The following is a 20,361-nucleotide window of genomic DNA, read 5'->3' on the forward strand; positions in this document are numbered from 1 at the left end:
GCTTACTTTCACTATATGGATAAAGACTGGCAGTTAAGACAAGGTATGAGTAAATGTTATGGCGAAGAGAAAAAACAGAAAGAAGATTGTCGCACAATTTGCAATCTGTGGGACCAGCTTACACATTTCTTCCTGTTTTCACTTAAACCCATGGCTTATAGCAGTGAGGCAGAGTAACTTAAAGAGTAGAAAGGGATAATTAATAAAGGAAACCTTACCTAAAGCTTTTCTGGTTTATTCAGAAAGATCTAGTTTTCAGGGTGAACACCTGGGTGTCAATGATTATGAAGAAAATTCTCCCTGGTATCTGTAAATGTACTGCTCTAAACACTACACAGATGAACTTCAGTGTATTTTTCTTTCACTTAGGAGAGAGAATCCATTTGGAGCACCTCTTTTGAAACAACTCAAAAAACTTATTTTCTACTATGGCATGCAACATCACTACACATGATTAAAATAGTATTTAAATTCGGCAGGATTCACTTTTATATCTAGGTTTATGCATCCATAGTAAACCTGAAAAATATTAAGGGAACTCTCAATCAAGAATGTCCAGCAATGTTCAGGGATGCATAGGAGACCTAAGGAGAATAAAACAGGTACAGTAGGTGTTTTTGTGCTGTCTGCTCAGCCTATGATAAGCCCCTTCTTCTGAGAACTAATTACATCCACCAGGGAAGGACTTCAGTAGCCATGTGTAAAACATGTGACACTGCAACTCTGGCCACAGACGACTGGAACAAAATTAAGGCTTGATCCAAATTGGGCCAATCAGATTCTCCCTTCCCCAGGAATCTGTAGAGAAGGGATGTAAGCTGAGGACAAGAGGACCAGTCAGTCAGTCATCTTCTTCTTGCCATGTGCATGGACAAAGAGATAAACCAGGTCTTGGGAAAGACAAATAAAGGAGATGCAAAGAATGAAACAAATGAATGAAATAGAGAAAAACAGACAGTACTACTTGGACTCCTGAAAACTTTCCATCTTTTCTTGCTGACAATCCTGCTTCCTTCACTCCCCACAGGTGTTGTTCTGGATCTCACTCCCCATTAAACTTCCTGTGTGTAGTTCTTCATCTCAAAGTTTCTTTTTGATAATATGGAAACACAGACTTACAGTCTTCCAGGTATTATTTTACCCACTATTTACTACAAACCATATAGAGATCAACGTTGAGAAGCTCTTCAAATTGGACATTACTATTACATGGTCTATGTATTTCACATTGAAAAGTTATGTTTCAAAAGCACAATAATCTTGATACACTAGAATATTTTGAATCACTTTAGGTTGTTCAAAATTCAAAGGGAGGGTGTACTGCATTGAAATTTTAAAAATTAACAAGAAATTTACTACATCTGAACTTAACTCCCTTTATTAGCTTAACCACCTGTTGAAACACATATGAAACACAGCATCTGGTAAGGCTTTCCAAAAACTTATCATCTAACTGTGAGAATATTACCTCAGAGAATATGGAGTTTCTGGCTTTATCTGAATGATAAAACACGAATTAAAGAGCTTTGGGGAGGGGTGCTTCAAGATGGCAGAGGAGTAAGACGTGGAGATCATCTTCATCCCCACAAATACATCAGAAATACATCTACACGTGGAACAACTCCAACAGAACACCTACTGAATGCTGGCAGAAGACCTCAGACTTGCCAAAAGCCAAGCAACTACCCACATACCTGGGTAGGGCAAAAGAAAAAACAGAGACAAAAGAATAGGGACAGGACCTGCACCTCTGGGAGGGAGCTGCAAAGGAGGAAATGTGTCCACACACTAAGAAGCCCCTTCACTGGCGAGGATGGTGGGTGGGGGGGAGGAAAGCTTCAGAGCCACAGAGGAGAGCACAGCAACAGGGGTGCAGAGGGAAAAGCCGAGAGATTCCCACACAGAGGATCGGTGCTGACCAGCACTCACCAGCCTGAGAGGCTTGTCTGCTCACCCGCTGGGGTGGGTGGGGGCTGGGAGCTGAGGCTCGGCTTCGGAGGTCAGACACCAGGGAGAGGACTGGGGTTGGCTGCGTGAACACAACCTAAGGGGGCTGGTGCCCCACAGCTAGCTGGGAGGGAGTCCAGGAAAAAGTCTGGAACTGCTAACAGTCAAGAGATCATTGTTTCAGGGTGCACAAAGAGAGGAGATTCAGAGAACCACCTAAACAAGCTTCAGAGACAGGCCCAAGCCGCGACTATCAGCGCAGACACCAGAGACAGGCATGAAATGCTAACGCTGCTGCTGCAGCCACCAAGAATCCTGTGTACAAGCACAGGTCACTATCCACACCTCCCCTCCTGGGAGCCTGTGCAGCCTGCGGTCCCATGATCCAAGGACAACTTCCCTGGGAGAACACACAGCATGCCCCAGGCTGTTGCAACATCATGCCAGCCTCTGCTGCCGTAAGCCCGCCCCGCATTCCATACCCCTCCCTCCCCCTGGCCTGAGTGAGCCAGAGCCCCCTAATCAGCCACTCCTTTAACGCTCTCCTGTCTGGGTGAAGAACAGATGCCAGAGGGTGACCTACATGCAGAGGTGAGGCCAAATCCAAAGCTGAACCCCAGGAGCTGTGCGAACAAAGAAGAGAAAGGGAAATTTTTCCCAGCAGCCTCAGGAGCAGTGGATTAAATACCCACAATCAACTTGATGTACCCTGCATCTGTGGAATACCTGAATAAACAACGAATCATCCAAAAATTGTGGCGGTAGACTTTGGGAACAAATGTAGACTTGGGGTTTGATGTATGCAACTGCCTTGTTTCTCATTTTTATGTTTATCTTAGTATAGTATTTAGTGCTTAATATCATTGGTGGATTTGTTTCTTGGTTTGGTTCTTTTTTTTATTACTTAAAAAATTTTTTTTATTTTAATAAATTTTTTATTTTAATTATTTTATTTATTTATTTATTATTTTTTCTTTTTTTCTCCCTCCTCTTCTGAGCTGTGTGGCTGACAGGGTCTTGGTGCTCCAGCATGGTGTCGGGCCTGAGACTCTGAGGTGGCAGAGCCGAGTTCAGGACATCGGACCACCAGAGACCTTCCAGCCCCATGGAATATCAATCGGTGAGAGCTCTCCCAGAGATCTCCATCTCAACGCTAAGACCCAGCTCCACTCAATGACCAGCAAGCTACAGTGCTGGACATTCCATGCCAAACAACTACGAAGGCAGGAATACAAACCCACTCATTAGCAGAAAGGCTGCCTAAAATCATACTAAGTTTACAAACACCCCAAAACACAGCACCAGATGCTGTCCTGCCCACCAGAAAGACAAAATCCAGCCCTACCCACCAGAACACAGGCACCAGTCCCCTCTACCAGGAAGCCTACACAAGCTCCTGAACCAACCTTACCCACTCGGGGCAGATACCAAAAACAACGGGAAATATGAACCTGCAGCCTGTGAAAAGGAGACCCCAAACACAATAAGATTAACAGAATGAGAAGACAGAGAAATATGCAGCAGATGAAGGAGCAAGGTAAAAACCCACCAGACCAAACAAATAAAGAGGAAATAGGCAGCTTACTTGAAAAAGAATTCAGAATAATGATAGTAAAGATGATCCAAAATCTTGGAAATAGAATGAAGAAATACAAGAAACGTTTAACAAGGACCTAGAAGAACTAAAGAGCAAACAAACAATAACAAACAACACAATAAATGAAATTAAAAATTCTCTAGAAGGAATCAATAGCAGAATAAATGAGGTTGAAGAACGGATAAGTGACCTGGAAGATAAAATAGTGGAAATAACTACTGCAGAACAGAATAAAGAAAAAAAGAATGAAAAGAACTGAGGACAGTCTTAGAGACCTCTGGGACAACATTAAACATACCAATGTTCAAATTATAGGGGTCCCAGAAGAAGAAGAGAAAAAGAAAGGGTCTGAGAAAATATTTGAAGAGATAATTCCCTAACATGGGAAAGGAAATAGTCAGTCAAGTCCAAGAAGCACAGAGAGTCCCATACAGGATAAATCCAAGGAGAAACACACCAAGACACCTATTACTCAAACTATCAAAAATTAAATACAAAGAAAAAATATTAAAAGCAGCAAGAGAAAAGCAAAAAATAACATGCAAAGGAATCCCCATAAGGTTAACAGCTGATCTTTCAGCAGAAACTCTACAAGCCAGAAGGGAGTGGCAGGACATATATAAAGCAATGAAAGGGAAAATCCTATAACCAAGGTCACTTTACCCGGCAAGGATCTCATTCAGATCCGATGGAGAAATAAAACCTTTACAGACAAGCAAAAGCTAAGAAAATTCAGCACCACCAAACCAGCTTTACAACAAATGCTAACAGAACTTCTCTAGGCAGGCAACACAATAAAATGTGTTTTTTTTAATTAATAACAAACCCAAAACGATTAAGAAAATGGTAATAGGAACATACATATCAATAATTACCTTAAATGTAAATGGAATAAAGGCTCCAACCAAAAGACATAGACTGGCTGAATGGACACAAAAACAAGACCTGTATATATGCTGTCTACAAGAGACCCACTTCAGACCTAGGGACACATACAGACTGAAAGTGAAGGCATGGAAAAAATATTCCATGCAAATGGAAATCAAAAGAAAGATGGAGTGGCAACGCTCACATCAGACAAAATAGACATTAAAATAAAGACTATTATAAGAGACAATGAAGGACACTACATAACGATCAAGGGGTCAATCCAAGAAAAAGATAACGATTGCAAATATTTATGTACCCAACATAGGAGCACCTCAAAACATAAGGCAAATGCTAACAGCCATAAAAGGGGAAATCAACAGTAACACAATCATAGTAGGGGACTTTAACACCCCACTTTCACCAATGGACAGCTCATCCAAAATGAAAATAAATACGGAAACACAAGCTTTAAATGACACATTAAATAAGATGGACTTAATTGATATTTATAGGACATTCCATCCAAAAACAACTGAATACACTTTCTTCTCAAGTGCTCATGGAACATTTTCCAGGATAGATCATATATTAAGAGAGAAATCAGGCCTTGGTAAGTTTAAGAAAATTGAAATCATATCAAGTATTTTTTCTGACCACAATGCTGAGACTAAATATCAATTACAGGAAAAAAACTGTAAAAAGTACAAATACATGGAGGCTAAACCGTATGCTACTAAATAACCAAGAGATTACTGAAGAAATCAAAGGGGAAATCAAAAAATACCTAGAAACAAATGACAATGAAAACACGACTACCCAAAACCTATGGGATGCAGCAAAAGCAGTTCTAAGAGGGAAATTTATAGCAATACAATCCTATCTCAAGAAACAAGAAACATCTCAAATAAACAACCTAACTTTACACCTAAAGCAATTAGAGAAAGAAGAACAAAAAGACCCCAAAGTTAGCTGAAGGAAAGAAATCATAAAGATCAGATCAGAAATAAATGAAAAAGAAATGAAGGAAACAAAAGCAAAGATTAATAAAATTAAAAGCAACAAAAAGAATAAAATATCTAGGAATAAACCTACCTAAGGAGACAAAAGACCTGTATGCAGAAAATTGTAAGACACTGATGAAAGAAATTAAAGATAATACAAACAGATGGAGAGATATACCATGTTCTTGGATTGGAAGAATAAACATTGTGAAAATGACTATACTATCCAAAGCAATCTACAGATTCAATGCAATCCCTATCAAACTACCAATGGCACTTTTCACAGAACTAGAACAAAAAATTTCACAATTTGTATGGAAACACAGAAGACCCCGAATAGCCAAAGCAATCTTGAGAAAGAAAAATGGAGCTGGAGGAATCAGGCTCCCTGACTTCAGACTATACTACAAAGCTACAGTAATCAAGACAGTATGGTACTGGCACAAAAACAGAAATATAGATCAATGGAACAGGACAGAAAGTCCAGAGACAAATCCCTGCACATATGGTCACCTTATCTTTGATAAAGGAGGCAAGAATATACAATGGAGAAAAGACAGCTTCTTCAATAAGTGGTGCTGTGAAAACTGGACAGCTATATGTAAAAGAATGTAATTAGAACACTTCCTAACACCATACACAAAAATAAGCTCAAAATGGATTAAAGACCTAAATGGAGGCCAGACATTATAAAACTTTTAGAGGAAAATATAGGAAAAACACTCTATGACATAAATCACAGCAAGATACTTTTTGACCCACCTCCTAGAGAAGTGGAAATAAAAACAAAAATAAACAAATGGGACCTAATGAAACTTAAAAGCTTTTGCACAGCAAAGGAAACCATAAACAAGGCAAAAAGACCACCCTCAGAATGGGAGAAAATATTTGCACATGAAGCAACTGACAAAGGATTAATCTACAAAATTTACAAGCAGCTCATGCAGCTCAATATCAAAAAAACAAACAACCCAATCCAAAAATGGGCAGAAGACCTAAATAGACATTTCTCCAAAGAAGATATACAGGTTGCCAACAAACACATGAAATGATGCTCAACATCACTAATCATTAGAGAAATGCAAATCAAATCTACAATGAGGTATCACCTCACACTGGTCAGAATGGCCATCATCAAAAAATCTGCAAACAATAAATGCTGGAGAGGGTGTGGAGAAAAGGGAACCCTCTTGCACTGTTGGTGGGAGTGTTAATTGATACAGCCACTATGGAGAACAGTATGGAGGTTCCTTAAAGAACTAAAAACTGAACTACCATACGATCCTGCAATCCAACTACTGGGCGTATACCCTGAGAAAACCACAATTCAAAAGAGTCATGTACCATAATGTTCATTGCAGCACTGTTTACAATAGCTAGGATGTGGAAGCAACCTAAGTGTCCATTGACAGATGAATGGCTAAAGAAGATGTGGCACATATATACAATAGAAATTTACTCAGCCATAAAAAGAAATGAAATTGAGTTATTTGTAGTGAGGTGGATGGACGTAGAGTCTGTCGTACAGAGTGAAGTAAGTCAGAAAAAGAAAAACAAATATTGAATGCTAACATATATATGGAATCTAAAAAAAAAAAAGGTTCTGATGAACACAGGGGCAGGACAGGAATAAAGACGTAGATGTACAGAATGGACTGGAGGACATGGGCAGGGGGACATGTAAGATGGGATGAAGTGAAGGAGTTGCATTGACATGTATACCAAATGTAAAATAGCTAGTGGGAAGCAGCCACATAGCACAGGGAGATCAGCTCTGTGGTTTGTGACCACCTAGAAGGGTGACCTCCCTATCCAGGAGGGTGGAAGGGAGATGCAAGAGGGAGGGGATACGGAATATATGTGTAAATATAACTGATTCACTTTGTTATAAGCAGAAACTAACAGAACATTGTAAAGCAATTATACTCCAATAAGGATGTTAAAAAAAAAAACAAAACAGCTTTGGATTTTTAAGAGTGTAGAAAATCTCATATTTTCTTTGTTCTTCTCTTGGCAATTATAGTCTTTCCTGAAATCTGAGAGCTTGGAGAATTAATGTATTTTCTATTGAAAACTTGAAAACATCCATTTATGTCTCAGTGATAGAAATATATTGTGGCAGAAAATTCTCCTCCACTATCGAACACATTTTGTACAAGCAAAGGGAAAAGTCTTTAGACTCTATCAAAAACTCATGCAGTTAACCAAAAGTAATACGTTCATATTTTATTACTAATCAGTTGTACTCTAATAAGACCCCAAATGGACTATGGTTATCAAAAATACTTTGTCGTTTTTGTTACTTCTTTCTCTTTGAGGGCTCAGAGAACTTTTAGCAGAATTAAAACATTTACAAAGCTTTTAAAACAGCTTTGCTTTCCTTTAGGGGCAAAATGTCATTTTTGTATGCAATTGTTTGATATCACTGATGTCTTTGATAAGTGACATCATGGTAGAAGCTAAGAATACCATCTAAATTATTATTTTCCCTCTAGCATTTCACTGGATATAGGAGTCTGATTAATATTTAATCACCGTAAATGTGAACATAATTCTATAGAAACTAATGCATTGTCCACTTTAAATACATCTGCCCCTTATTATAACAGATCAGTGGCCAACACATATGTTTCCTATAATAAGTGTGCAAAACAAAAGAATGCCCTAAGTCAGGAGAATATTAAGGAGAATTTAACACGGGATGTCATTTCAATTCCCTATATCTGAAATTGGTTAAAGAACTATACGTACTATACGAAGAAAAGTTGTAGCCATTTTATTATTTGGAAAGCATATTAACCAATTTAGCCTAATAATTGAAATGTTGATGCACTCTCAGCCTTTTAGCTAAAGCAGAGCAATTATGGGTAGTGAGAGCTTTATCACAGCGTTGCAGTTTCCTGGCCTTTAAGCCTGTATCTCTATGGGTTTCTGAATGAGGTGTCGTTTTAGTAGTTATGGGGCCCATTTAAACATCATTGCATCAATTGTGATCATTGCCTGCTAAGCTGCCCTTTTCCCTCTCCTTCCCAACCTGTAGAGGTTTTTTGTTGTTTTTTTTTGCGGTACACGGGCCTCTCACTGCTGTGGCCCCTCCCGTTGCGGAGCACAGGCTCCGGACGCGCAGGCTCAGCGGCCATGGCTCATGGGCCCAGCCGCTCTGCAGCATATGGGATCTTCCCGGACCGGGGCACGAACCCGTGTCCCCTGCATCGGCAGGCGGACTCTCAACCACTGCGCCACCAGGGAAGCCCTGTAGAGGTTTTTTGGACTGCTTCTCTGGGTCTTTCCTTGGGTTGAGATAAACTCTACTCTTGGCAAGATTTGGATTTCTTGAGCACCATTCTCATTGCTATGTCCTTTTGCTATTTGGATTGTTTAACCCAGGGATAAATTTGTCAATCTTGCTTTATCTTGGATCATAACACTACCCTGACCGGTACTTGACAACAGACCAGAAGTTAATTACCATGATCAAAACAGAAGATATAGAGCCTCCACCTGTTTCTACACTGAGTAAATATTGGTCCTCGCAACAGGAACTGACCCATGTGTGATGAATTGTTTAACAAACGAGTGGTTTGTATATTGCAGATACACTTGCCTGACTTGAGCCGTCTTGAATAAAGATCTGTCTCAAGAGCTCCGAAGTCTGAACCTCTTCCATAATGAGCCAATGAACCAATCTTTCATTTCATTTTATGCCATTTTAGATTTCCATAGGATTATAAAATAGCAGGTGTTCATTCTGCTTTTTCTCTCCCAAAGAACCATCCCTCCACATACACATACACATGCGCACAAGATGTATAAAGGCCAAAGAAAAGAAATTTTATTTTTGCCTGTAAATAGCTTTGATATATACGTTTTAAGAATTTTATTACAAATTCAACTTTTCCACCATTATATCTTTAAAAGAAATCCCTTGAAATTCAGTTGTCATTGATCCTTGGTTCCTTTCTTAGTGTCAGAAATTTTTAAATTCAATTTTAGATAGAGATTTTCTTCCTGCCTTTCAGTGACGTACCAAATTTGCAAACCTTTTTAGCAGTCTCACTGAATTCACCCACAGACATTTTGTGAGTGTTTGAACACTTACTTGTTACACGGATGCCCTCCGAGTGATACCGAAGAGTTCTCCCCACTGGGAGTGTAACGGTCCCTCCCTTGCACATCAAAAAAAACAGTATGTTCAGCCTGTTGTCCCTTCTATTTTTCTATTACGTCACATTTACTTTTCTATCTCGGCTTCTTTAGCGAAAAATGAAATGAGTGGAGAAACTATTATTTCTCATCAACCTCTTTGGAAAAGCAGACATTTAAAACTGCATCACTGACTGGGAGTATTCCTTTACTTCTCCTGTCAGATTTACCATCTTTATACAACAGTTTTCTAAGCATGATATGAAGCCTCGGAGGCTTGTGCTCAGACTGAACATCTGCTCCTGGTTGAAAGAGCCTCTTATTCTCGACATTTCTACCATCACTCCTGGGCAGAGAATAAGTGAGCACAGCCTCCTGCATATCTGTGGGGTTAGGTTAGGTCTTCCTCTGGTCAATAAAGCATAATTCTGACAAAACCCATTTATTCTAAAGTTCACACTGTTTTTCAGCTTCACAATCACCTCCCACCCTTTTTCATGTACTTTAAGAAAAAAAAGTTTATTGTACAAATGTTTGGGAAACACAGATAAGTATAAAAATAAAAACACCAATAGCTCCCAACCAGAAGATGACCACTGTGGTTCACAACCTCAGGTTTATCCTTCCAGAAATAAAATATAAGTGAATAAAATAAAAATAAAAATGTTTATTTTAAAAATTGATATCGCACTATACCACAGTTTTGAAAAATGTTTTTTGTTCATTTAATACATTTCTATGTTTGTCTATGAGATTTTAGTGTCCATGTCATATTTCATTGTACAGATGTCCATTAATTCCTTTAAACATTCCTTTGCTTTTGGACATTTAGATTTTCTTAAATAATTTGCTGTTATAGACAGAGAAGAGGTAATGTTGCAGTTTGGAAGTTCCTGTTACATATACCTTTATAACTTTAAAGTATAAAGGATAAAACTAGGCTTTATAACAGTGAAGATGATTTTTGCCAAATTGATTTGTGATTAATGGCATTTTTTGTTCTTCTTGCTTGTATACTCAATATTGCACACATGAATCTTTGGAGAAAGTGGAAGTTAAAAGAGAAGGAAAGAAGAAAGAGAAAAGAGAAGAAAGGGTCATCACTGAGTGCTTCCTCTGTACCACATTCTGCTAAAAGCTTTCAACACTTGAAGTCATTTAACCTTTCCTGTAAGCCCTGACTTGCCACCTTCTGTTGTATAATTATTAGCCCATTTTAAAGGTGATCAATTTGAGGATAGAGAGGTTATGAAGACCACAGATTATACACAGCTTGAGTACTTTAATACCAGAAAGCTGTGTAACCTTGCAACATTTGCTTAAGTTCTCAGAGACTTGATTGTCTCATTTATAAAATGAATGAGATGTTCAGATCTCTTCAAGTTCAAAGAGTTCATGATCTTAGGTTTAATAAAAAGAATGCTGCCATACCTTGGAGGTATCTTCACACTCCAATATGAGGATACTACACAACTTAAGTAAGACTTACCAAAGAGGGACCAAAAACGTGTTCTGTATCATTAGCCAACACCCACCCTGAGGGTTTAACAAGATGATGGTTGAAGAAGACAAAAGCGTCTCATTGAAGAAAGTCGCCGATGTGCTGTGGCAGTGTACCTCACATACCCCCTCCCCTCCAGCCGTGCCCCCTGCTATTGGGGAGGGCAGGGAAAAGAAGTCCTTTCCTTTGACCTTCAGTTACGTGCAAGGAGCTTCCTGGGGATGATGCAGAGGAGCCCTTTGGAAATTAAGATCTACAGTAAAATGGTGTCTCATTTTTGACAAGGTCCTAGCTGAAACATTTTGCAGCAATGATGAAAACGTAGGATTTGGGAAATGCCTGCAGTACCGCTGATGGCAGATCAAACATGTGTGTGTGTGTTTCCCAAAGTCCCAACGTGAAGCCTACTTGTAGAGTCAGGCCACTCGAGGTGGCTATTCTCTTGCTCTCTGTACATCCCCTGAGAGACCAGTGCCTGCTTCACCTACACCCTACACACATGACTGACCTTCTGACATACTTGCTCCAGGCCCCAGCAGGTGATTTTTCTTATCAAAGGGGTGGTGAGGGGTGTACCCCTCTGCTTCTTCCTCTGGTAACTGATGAGCCCACCTGATATCAATTCCCCCTATAACTGGTAACCTCCTCCTCCCCCAAGGGATCAAAGACGGCCACCATGTCCTGCCCACTGTCTGTCCCACAATGGGGTGTCGCTCCAGGACCTTGCTTCAGATGTGTTAAGATCCTCTTATCCACTAAACCATTAATGTCTCTTTCGCTGACTCCGGGCTCTTTCTTCAGTCTTGAAGCTGGGCAAGTACAGAGCTTGCGGGCCTGCGGGGTGCAGCCCAGCACTACTATAGAGCAGTCTACCTGGGCATTGCCAGGGTAAGGCTATGTCAGCAGAAAGAGGCCAGAGTCGGGGTGGGAGTGGGAGGACATTATAAGCAACCATTTGCAGGGGTGGCTCTTACCACATCAAGGGATTCATCTGGGTACTCAGGCAAGACGATCACAGATGTCCGCACGAGATAAAATTTCAGCTTTAAATACCTGCCAAGGCCAAGAGAAACCAAGGTCAGATTTCCTTAGTCAACCTTGCCCCTTACCTCTCCTCCTACCTGCTTTCCTTCTCGGAGGGTCAGGGCAGCCTACAGAGTGGGGGAGGGGTAGACACTTAAGAACATAGAGAAGAAGCTGACCATGTGCTCACCACCCGGTAGGCTTCTGCAGCCACAGCCAAGCCAAGCTGGAAAAACAGAAAGAGGTTTGGAGTTTGGATCTCGTATTGGACTGAACATGTTAATTACCGAAATGAAGTGATCTTAATACGCAAAAACGACGGAAGATAGTCCATTATCTGAGAGTGACAAGATAAGTCAACGAATCTACTCAACTTTTTATCCAAAGAGTTGGGGGGAAAACTGGTGCCCTGAGCTGGATAAAAGAGGCAGATGGAGGGGAAAAAAAGTTGCTTTCCTGTGGTACCCTAGGGAGTCCCACCTCTTTCCACAAATAGGTTGATTTAGAAGGTATCAAAGGGTGCAAAGCCCTCCTCAGCTTGAGCATAAATATACCTACTGCTAGTTTCAAACAGGTCTGGACACGCCTGGGGAACTGGTGGAGCAGGCCTGCTGGCATCTCTTTATTAGGACACTCTCGGGAAGACAAAATATCTTGAAATGGAAAAATAGGCTTGACTCAGTGACAAAGCTCTATGCCTCAGGGTGAAGAGGTGATTCTGATATGGCATTTGTCAAAGGGATTCTTTTGCTGCCCTCTCTAGACTCCTGTAGTATATAAGAAGAGAATGAAAGAGAAGGCTGTATCAAAATGAAAGATGTGTCTCCAAAGATTCCTTTCCTTCCTGTCCTCGCCATGGTCCACTGTGACTGGAGTATATACTTCTTGGCCACGTGACTTGTTTGGGCCAATAGGATATGGATGAAAGTTACAGTGTTTTCTGAGGCCTTATAAGGCATCATTTATTTCCATTCAGTACTCGAGCTTCTGCCGTTTCCATAAGAACCTATGTCTGAACGCAACCTGCAGCCTAAGCCCAGGCAATGCTACTCGAGCCCAGCAGAGCCATAGCCATCCCATGAATCCAAAAGTAAAAATTCAACGCTGATTTTTGTAAGCCACACATATTCTGGTGTTATTTGTTGGGCAGCATTGTCACAGTGAGAAACAAAACCGACTGATACGGGCAATTTCTGTTAAAATGCGGTTGGACACCGGGGCATATAAAACACTGCAGTTCGAAGGATGTATTCACCCCTTATTTTGCTACTGAACACTCAGAGATGTAGCACCTTTAGTGATTCAGGGCAACAGAAGTGACAGGAGGACCTGGGAGAGACCACAGTGCCTGTTGCCTGGAAACGGGTGGCAACGGCCATGCTCGCACAGGTACTGAGTGGCGATAGTAGTCGGAATTTCCGTATGGAGATCTTAATAGGCCCACAGGAGGTGGGAGAGGGGAGGACAACTTCACAGATCCACACTGTGGCTGACCGTACTTGTGTAGGACCAGGTGTGATCACATCCTGTGATCTCCCCAAAAGACATGTGGTCCTGTAATGCCAGTCAGAGCCAGAAACAAAGAAATCCAGGTTCCATCATTGCAGTGGACTTTCATTGAAAAAATCAAATCCTCGAACAAAGGCAAAAACGTGTCCCAAAGAGTGGTGGGAAAACTGGTACTTTTGATGATAGGATAGAGATTCAAAATTTCAACAAGGTGAAAACATGAGATGAAATCAACAAAATGAAGTGTATGAGGATAAATGTAAAACTTTGCATCATGATTCAGGAAATCTGATGTCCAGATTCAGGCAAAGGGACGGAGATTAAGAGGAAATGATCAGGACATGTTATATGATAAGCCCATTTGATTTACAGTAAAGCTAATGCAATCTTATATTGCATTAATAAAAGTGTAATGTCCAGATGAAAGATGGGATAGTTTCTCTGGACTCGGCACTGAATATAGTGTATGGGCTCAGTTACATTAAATTCTGTCAGCATTTATCCGTCTGCTTTGTGGGTATCATTCAACTGGATATGGCATTTTGAGAGTGTACAGTGATGCAAAGGAATGGCTCCAAAGCACTAGAGTGAGGAACGTGAGGGTTCTGGAAGCTGCAACATAAAAGACATTCCTGAAAAAAAAAGAGGTGTTTAACCTGAAAAGAGATGACTTCAGGGAGTTAATGAGAGTTATTTTCAAATGTCTGAAATGCTATTCTTCGAAAGAATGAATAAGCTTATTTTATGCGACTCCATAGAACAAAGCCAAGGCCCGTGAGTGGATGGTACAGAGTCACATTTTGATGCGATGTAAAGGGAACATTTATAATTAGGACTATTGAAAAAATAAAACTGGCTCTCTTGCAAAGGAACGAAGCTTACATTCCTAGAGGTATATAAGCAGAGGTGTAAAGTGACCATGTGGCAAAGGGATTTCAGTTTGGGGTTCTATTTCTCTCTCTCTCCAAAACTCTATCAATCTGTGAAGGCTTCTGATAATTTACCACTTACTCAGCAGTAAAACAATCTTCATAGGATCCCTCTGCTTTATCATCCAGAGGGGCATATGTGAGAAGCAATCCATATAAGAATTTCCCCACATTTACAAGAGCTTACTTGCCCACATGATATTTTCTTACACGCCTTTTGGAAAAGTGAGCTCAGAGACGGCTGAGGTCATGTTTGAGTACATGTGTATATGAGCTTTGCCCTTGCTCACACATTTGTGATACTGTGTAGATGGTTGGGTCTGTCGATAAATAGAGACAGATGGAAAGAGAGGAGCAACAAAAGAGAGAGCAACAGAGAAAGAAAGGAGAGAGACAGACAGACAGACAGACAGAGAGAATGTAGCCAAGAGGGTAGAAATTGCTGTTTAAAACTGCACATAACTAGAGTCCCCATCCTCTAGGAGAATGAGATCGTTTTCTCCCTTTGGGACACTGTGTGTTCAGAAAAACTCCTTCCTACATATAAAAAGTGAAGCACGCCGGCACAGTCCATCAGCCAGATAAGTTAAACAAAAGTTACTGAATTGTTTAGCAGAGTTTATGTAAGAAGAAGTTTAAGCTTCAAGGGCAGCTTGAAGCTTAACATCATCATACATGATGAAGGGTCTAAGGAGGAAGAGGGAGAAGAAAATGCCCAACAGGATGACTGGATGCAGTGGTCCTCCCTCTGTGGGTGAAGCCAGGGAGATGAGCAGAGAACAGGGATTTCCAAGAGGCAGCTAGGGCATTAATGAACTAATTATTCTTGAGTTACTCCCCAACCACCAGCATAAGTTGGCTGCACATGCAGTCTGGTGAGGATGGACCTTTGAAAGGTGAAACAATCTGGGAGGTGTCCAGTGTGGGTCAATGCTAGGCATGAAGGTAACAGAATGCCCGAGAGTTGAAAGTCTGGCAGACACTAAAAGTAGAGCAAGAGGAGACAATGATAAATTTAAATCTTACAAAGAACCCTGAAATATTAAGATGGAAACAGAATTTCTTACAGGGTTTCCTAGTCTTGTGGTGGAAGTTGGAGCAGTTTTACTTAAATCCTGATGGTCAAGGTCATCCCTGGAGACTATCTGCAAATGAGCTGACAAGTCTGGCAGGCTTTCCTAAACTCAATGTATGAATGAATAATAAAGAAACAAAATAATCAGCATCCACTTTGAAACCATTTGTAGGCTTAAATTTACTATTAATGCATTGTTAATAAACAACAAGTAAATGAAGAAAACCCAATAAATGCCATTCATACTTTTGAGGACTTGGTTTGTTAAGAAAATTATTAAAAAATAAATGAAAATTGGTGCAGCCACTAGGGAAAACAGTATAGAGTTTCCCTCCAAAATTAAAAATAGAACTACCATATGACCCAGCAATTCCACTTTTGGGTTTATCTGGAAAAAATGAAAACACTAACTCAAAAAGATTCATGCACCCCCATGTTACTACAGCATTATTTACTGTAGCCGAGATATGAAAGTAACCCGTGTCCACTGATGGATGAATGGATAAAGAAACTGTTTGTTTCTATACTATACGTGTATAGATACACACACAACGTAATATTATTCAACCATAAAAATGAAGGAAATCGGGCTTCCCTGGTGGCGCAGTGGTTGAGAGTCCGCCTGCCGATGCAGGGGACACGGGTTCGTGCCCCGGTCCGGGAAGATCCCACATGCCGCGGAGTGGCTGGGCCCGTGAGCCATGGCCGCTGAGCCTGCGCGTCCGAAGCCTGTGCTCCGCAACGGGAGAGGCCACAACAGTGAGAGGCCCGCGTACGAAAAAAAAAAAAAAAGAAGGAAATCTTGCCATTTGTGACAACATGGATGGACTTGGAGGGGATTATGTTTAGTGAAATAAGTCAGAGAAAGACAAATGCTGTATGCTCTCACTTATATGTGGAATCTAAACAAAAACAAACTCATAGATACAGAGAAGAGATTGATGGTTGCCAGAGGTGGGGTGGGGGAGTGGGAGATGGACAAAATAGGTGAACAGGGTCAAAAGGTACAAACCTCCAGTTGTAAACTAAATGTCATGGGAATGTAATGTACAGCATGGTGACTACAGTTAATAATACTGTATTGTATATTTGAAAGTTGCTAACAGAATAGATCTTAAAAGTTCTTATCATAAGGAAAATAGATTTGTAACTATGTGAGGTGATGAATGTTAACTAGACTTATTGTGGTGATCATGGAGCAACATACACCAATATGGAGTCATTGTGTTATACCCCAAAACTAATATAATGTTACATGTCAATTATATCTCAATTAAAAAATTTTTAAATAAATAAACACATAATTGGATTCTTTTATGGATAACTATATTTTTCCCCATTACTGATAGTCTGTACAAATATTCAAAGTTATTTTGATTGTTCCTGATTATTTTCTGGTAATGAACAGTAATATATGAGAAAGTTTTGTATGTATTGTGTCAGGATCCCGTATTAATTTTTATAAAACAAACATAATAGTTTACAAAAGAAGCACTTCTCTTTGTAGACTATGATTTGGCTTTTCAAAGAGCAATAACATCTATTGTTTTATAAGTTATCTTTCTACTCAGTTTATTTTATTAATGGTTGATTCATTTATAGCAACCACCAAAATCCTGAAAGGTTCTCTTGATGTCTTAGAACCAAAGGTATCCTCTGGAATTTCTCACAAGGTCAAAATAAAAATTAAATCATCAGGCTTCCCTGGTGGCACAGTGGTTGAGAGTCCGCCTGCCGATGCAGGGGACACGGGTTCGTGCCCCGGTCCGGGAAGATCCCACATGCCGCAGAGTGGCTGGGCCCGTGAGCCATGGCCACTGAGCCTGCGCGTCCGGAGCCTGTGCTCCGCAGCGGGAGAGGCCACAACAGTGAGAGGCCCGCGTACCGCAAAAAAAAAAAAAAAAAAAAAAATTAAATCATCTACATATAGTCTGGAGAGAAAATTAAGGCCAAACATTTTGACACAAAAGGAAACAGGTAATCACTGATGGCTCAGCTTAATAGATAAAGAAGTGACCTGTGTTAGAGGGCTCCACTAGGGCTTAATCTAGACGGAAAAAAGGGAAAGAGACATAATAGACGAGAGACGCGTGACTCTAGAAACTGATTCCTTAAAACAGGAACTTAGTCCAATTCCAACTGAATATCCTGTTTTACGTCTTCCTCGGCAATACATCTGAAAATATTTCACAAAACACAACATGCTCTCCCGTAAAGCCCATTTATCATAGGAGGAGCTGAGGACACAAGAGTTTTATTCTTAAGATCATCCAAGGAAGAAGTGGCCTGAGAAGCTGATATTCAATATTCTGCAAATGGGTGAACAGAACTCCTAAAAATGCAACATGGACTTTGGAACGTCACAGTGGTGTTTTCCCTCCCTCCCTCTCTCTCTCCCTCCCTCCCTCTCTCCCTAACTCCCTCCCTCCCTTCCATCCTTCCTGCCTTCCTTCCTCTACGAATATAATGGATATTTGAGAAAGATTCAAACAATAAAGAAGTATATATTGAAAAAAGGAGACTTTCTCCCTCTGCCCACCTCATCTCACCCCCAGAGGTAATCACATGGTATTTAGAGTCTACCTAGAATCCTTCCATATCATCTCAGCTCAGGCCGCTGTAACAAAATACCCCAGACTGGAAGGCTTAAACAACAGATATTTATTTGTCTCAGTTCTGAAGGCTGGGAAGTCTGAGATCAGGGTGCCAGCATGGCTGGTTTCTGGTGAGTACCGTCTTCCTGGCTTGCAGATGGCCAATTTCTCACTGTTTCCTCCACAATAGAGGGTGAGGGGGCAGAGGTTCTGGTCTGTTTTTATAAAGACACTAATGCCATCGTGACCACCCTCATGATCTCACCTAAATCCAATTACCTCCCAAAGACCCTTCAAATACCATCACACTGGAGACTGGGGTTTCAAAATATGAATTTTGGAAGGGTTCAAACACTTGGTCCATTGTACATATCTTCTATACATTTACACATTTAAATAAATAAATATTGGTTTTTACAAAGAAGTAGGAATATGCTGTATGTATTCTTCTAAAGTTTTTTTTTTTTAACTTAAAAATAGACCATGGATATCTTTCCATGTCAGTCCTTGTGGATCAATCTCACTTTTTAAAATAGCATATGATATTCCATAGTATGGCATTTCCAAAATTTATTTAACCATTTTTCTATTGATTGACATTTAGGTTGCTCTCAATTATTCTCCATTAAAAATAATCTTGTGGTTAGCATATATAGCCGTATGAGTATGTGATAATATTTCTAAAGGACAGATAGAGTCTTAGAAGAAGAATGAGGTAGGGCTGGGTAGTCATAGGACACATGCATTTAGGACATTGAGGGACACTGCCAAATGGTCCTGCAGAGGGCTCTCCCACTCCCATTTTTTCATTCTCACCACCAGCCCTTCTACTCCCATCCTGGTATTGACAATCTTACATTTCAAACATCTATCCTATTACCTGACACATTGTAAATGCTCAAGAACTAGTATTTTTATAATGAAAAAATGACATAGACTAGGTATATATCCAGAAAAGATGAAAACCCTAATTTGAAAAGATACATGCACCCCAGTGTTCATAAGTGGCACTATTTACAATAGCCAAGACATGGAAGCAACCTAAGTGTCCATCAGCAGATGAAGGAATAAAGAAGATGTGGCATATATATATACACAATGGAATACTACTGAGCCATAAAAAAGGATGAAATCATGCCATTTGCAGCAACATGGATAGATCTAGAGATTATCATACTAAGTGAAGTAAGCCAGACAAAGAGGAATATATGATATCATATATGTGGAATCTAAAATAATGATACAAATGAACTAACCTATTTACAAAACAGAAACAGACTCACAGACATAGAAAACAAACTTACATTACAGAATGGGAAAAGGGTGGCAGAAGGATAAACTAGGAGTTTGGGATTAGCAAATACACACTACTATATATAAAATAGACAAACAGGGCTTCCCTGGTGGCGCAGTGGTTGAGAGTCTGTCTGCCGATGCAGGGGACACGGGTTCGTGCCCCGGTCCGGGAGGATCCCACATGCCGCAGAGCGGCTGGGCCCGTGAGCCATGGCCACTGAGCCTGAGCGTCTGGAGCCTGTGCTCCGCAACGGGAGAGGCCACAACAGTGAGAGGCCCGCGTACCACAAAAAAAAGAAAAAAAAAATAGACAAACAACAAGGACCTACTGTATCGTAGAGGGAACTATATTTAATATCTTGTAATAAGCTATAATGGAAAAGAATATGAAAAAGGATAGATATAACTGAATAACTTTGTTATATACCTGAAAGTAACAAAACATTGTAAATCAACTATACTTCAATTAAAAAAGACTGACATAGATTTTCAATTTATAATGTGTCATGCTAGTTAATATTTTGCTTTACGATTAACCACAAAGGTCCTGTGTCAAATGACTTTCTATGCATGTGAGTTCTTATTAGAATATTACATGACATCACACTATTAGTAACATGCTGTAAGTCTCAAAATCCCCAGGGAACATTGGTATAATGAGAAAGTCAAGGAGAGTTGGAGGTTACTCATTAGGTCTCCACGCTTCAGAACCAACAGCAGCACAAAAACACGAGTCCCTTCACATATTCCTCACATCTCCACAGCCAGCGGAGGCAATATACCAAATTAATTCTGAGGCGAAAAATGAGTGTCACTGGGTGAATAAAATTGGGAAAAAATATTAGCATGAAGGAACATCTGCTGCCATCACAATGA

At 40.3% G+C, this 20,361-nt stretch overlaps 1 long non-coding RNA gene across 1 annotated transcript in view; it reads right to left on the minus strand.

Annotated features, from left to right (window-relative positions):
• LOC109549842 (uncharacterized) overlaps window positions 1–20,361 on the minus strand; it is a 298,308-nt gene that overhangs the window by 153,624 nt on the left and 124,323 nt on the right. The window contains exon 4 of the long non-coding RNA XR_002176206.3: window positions 12,034–12,112. This is a non-coding gene — a long non-coding RNA (uncharacterized lncRNA). The remainder of the gene's footprint in view (window positions 1–12,033; window positions 12,113–20,361) is intronic.

Source organism: Tursiops truncatus, chromosome 4 (genome assembly GCF_011762595.2).
Source record: "Tursiops truncatus isolate mTurTru1 chromosome 4, mTurTru1.mat.Y, whole genome shotgun sequence".
Lineage (NCBI taxonomy): Eukaryota > Metazoa > Chordata > Mammalia > Artiodactyla > Delphinidae > Tursiops > Tursiops truncatus.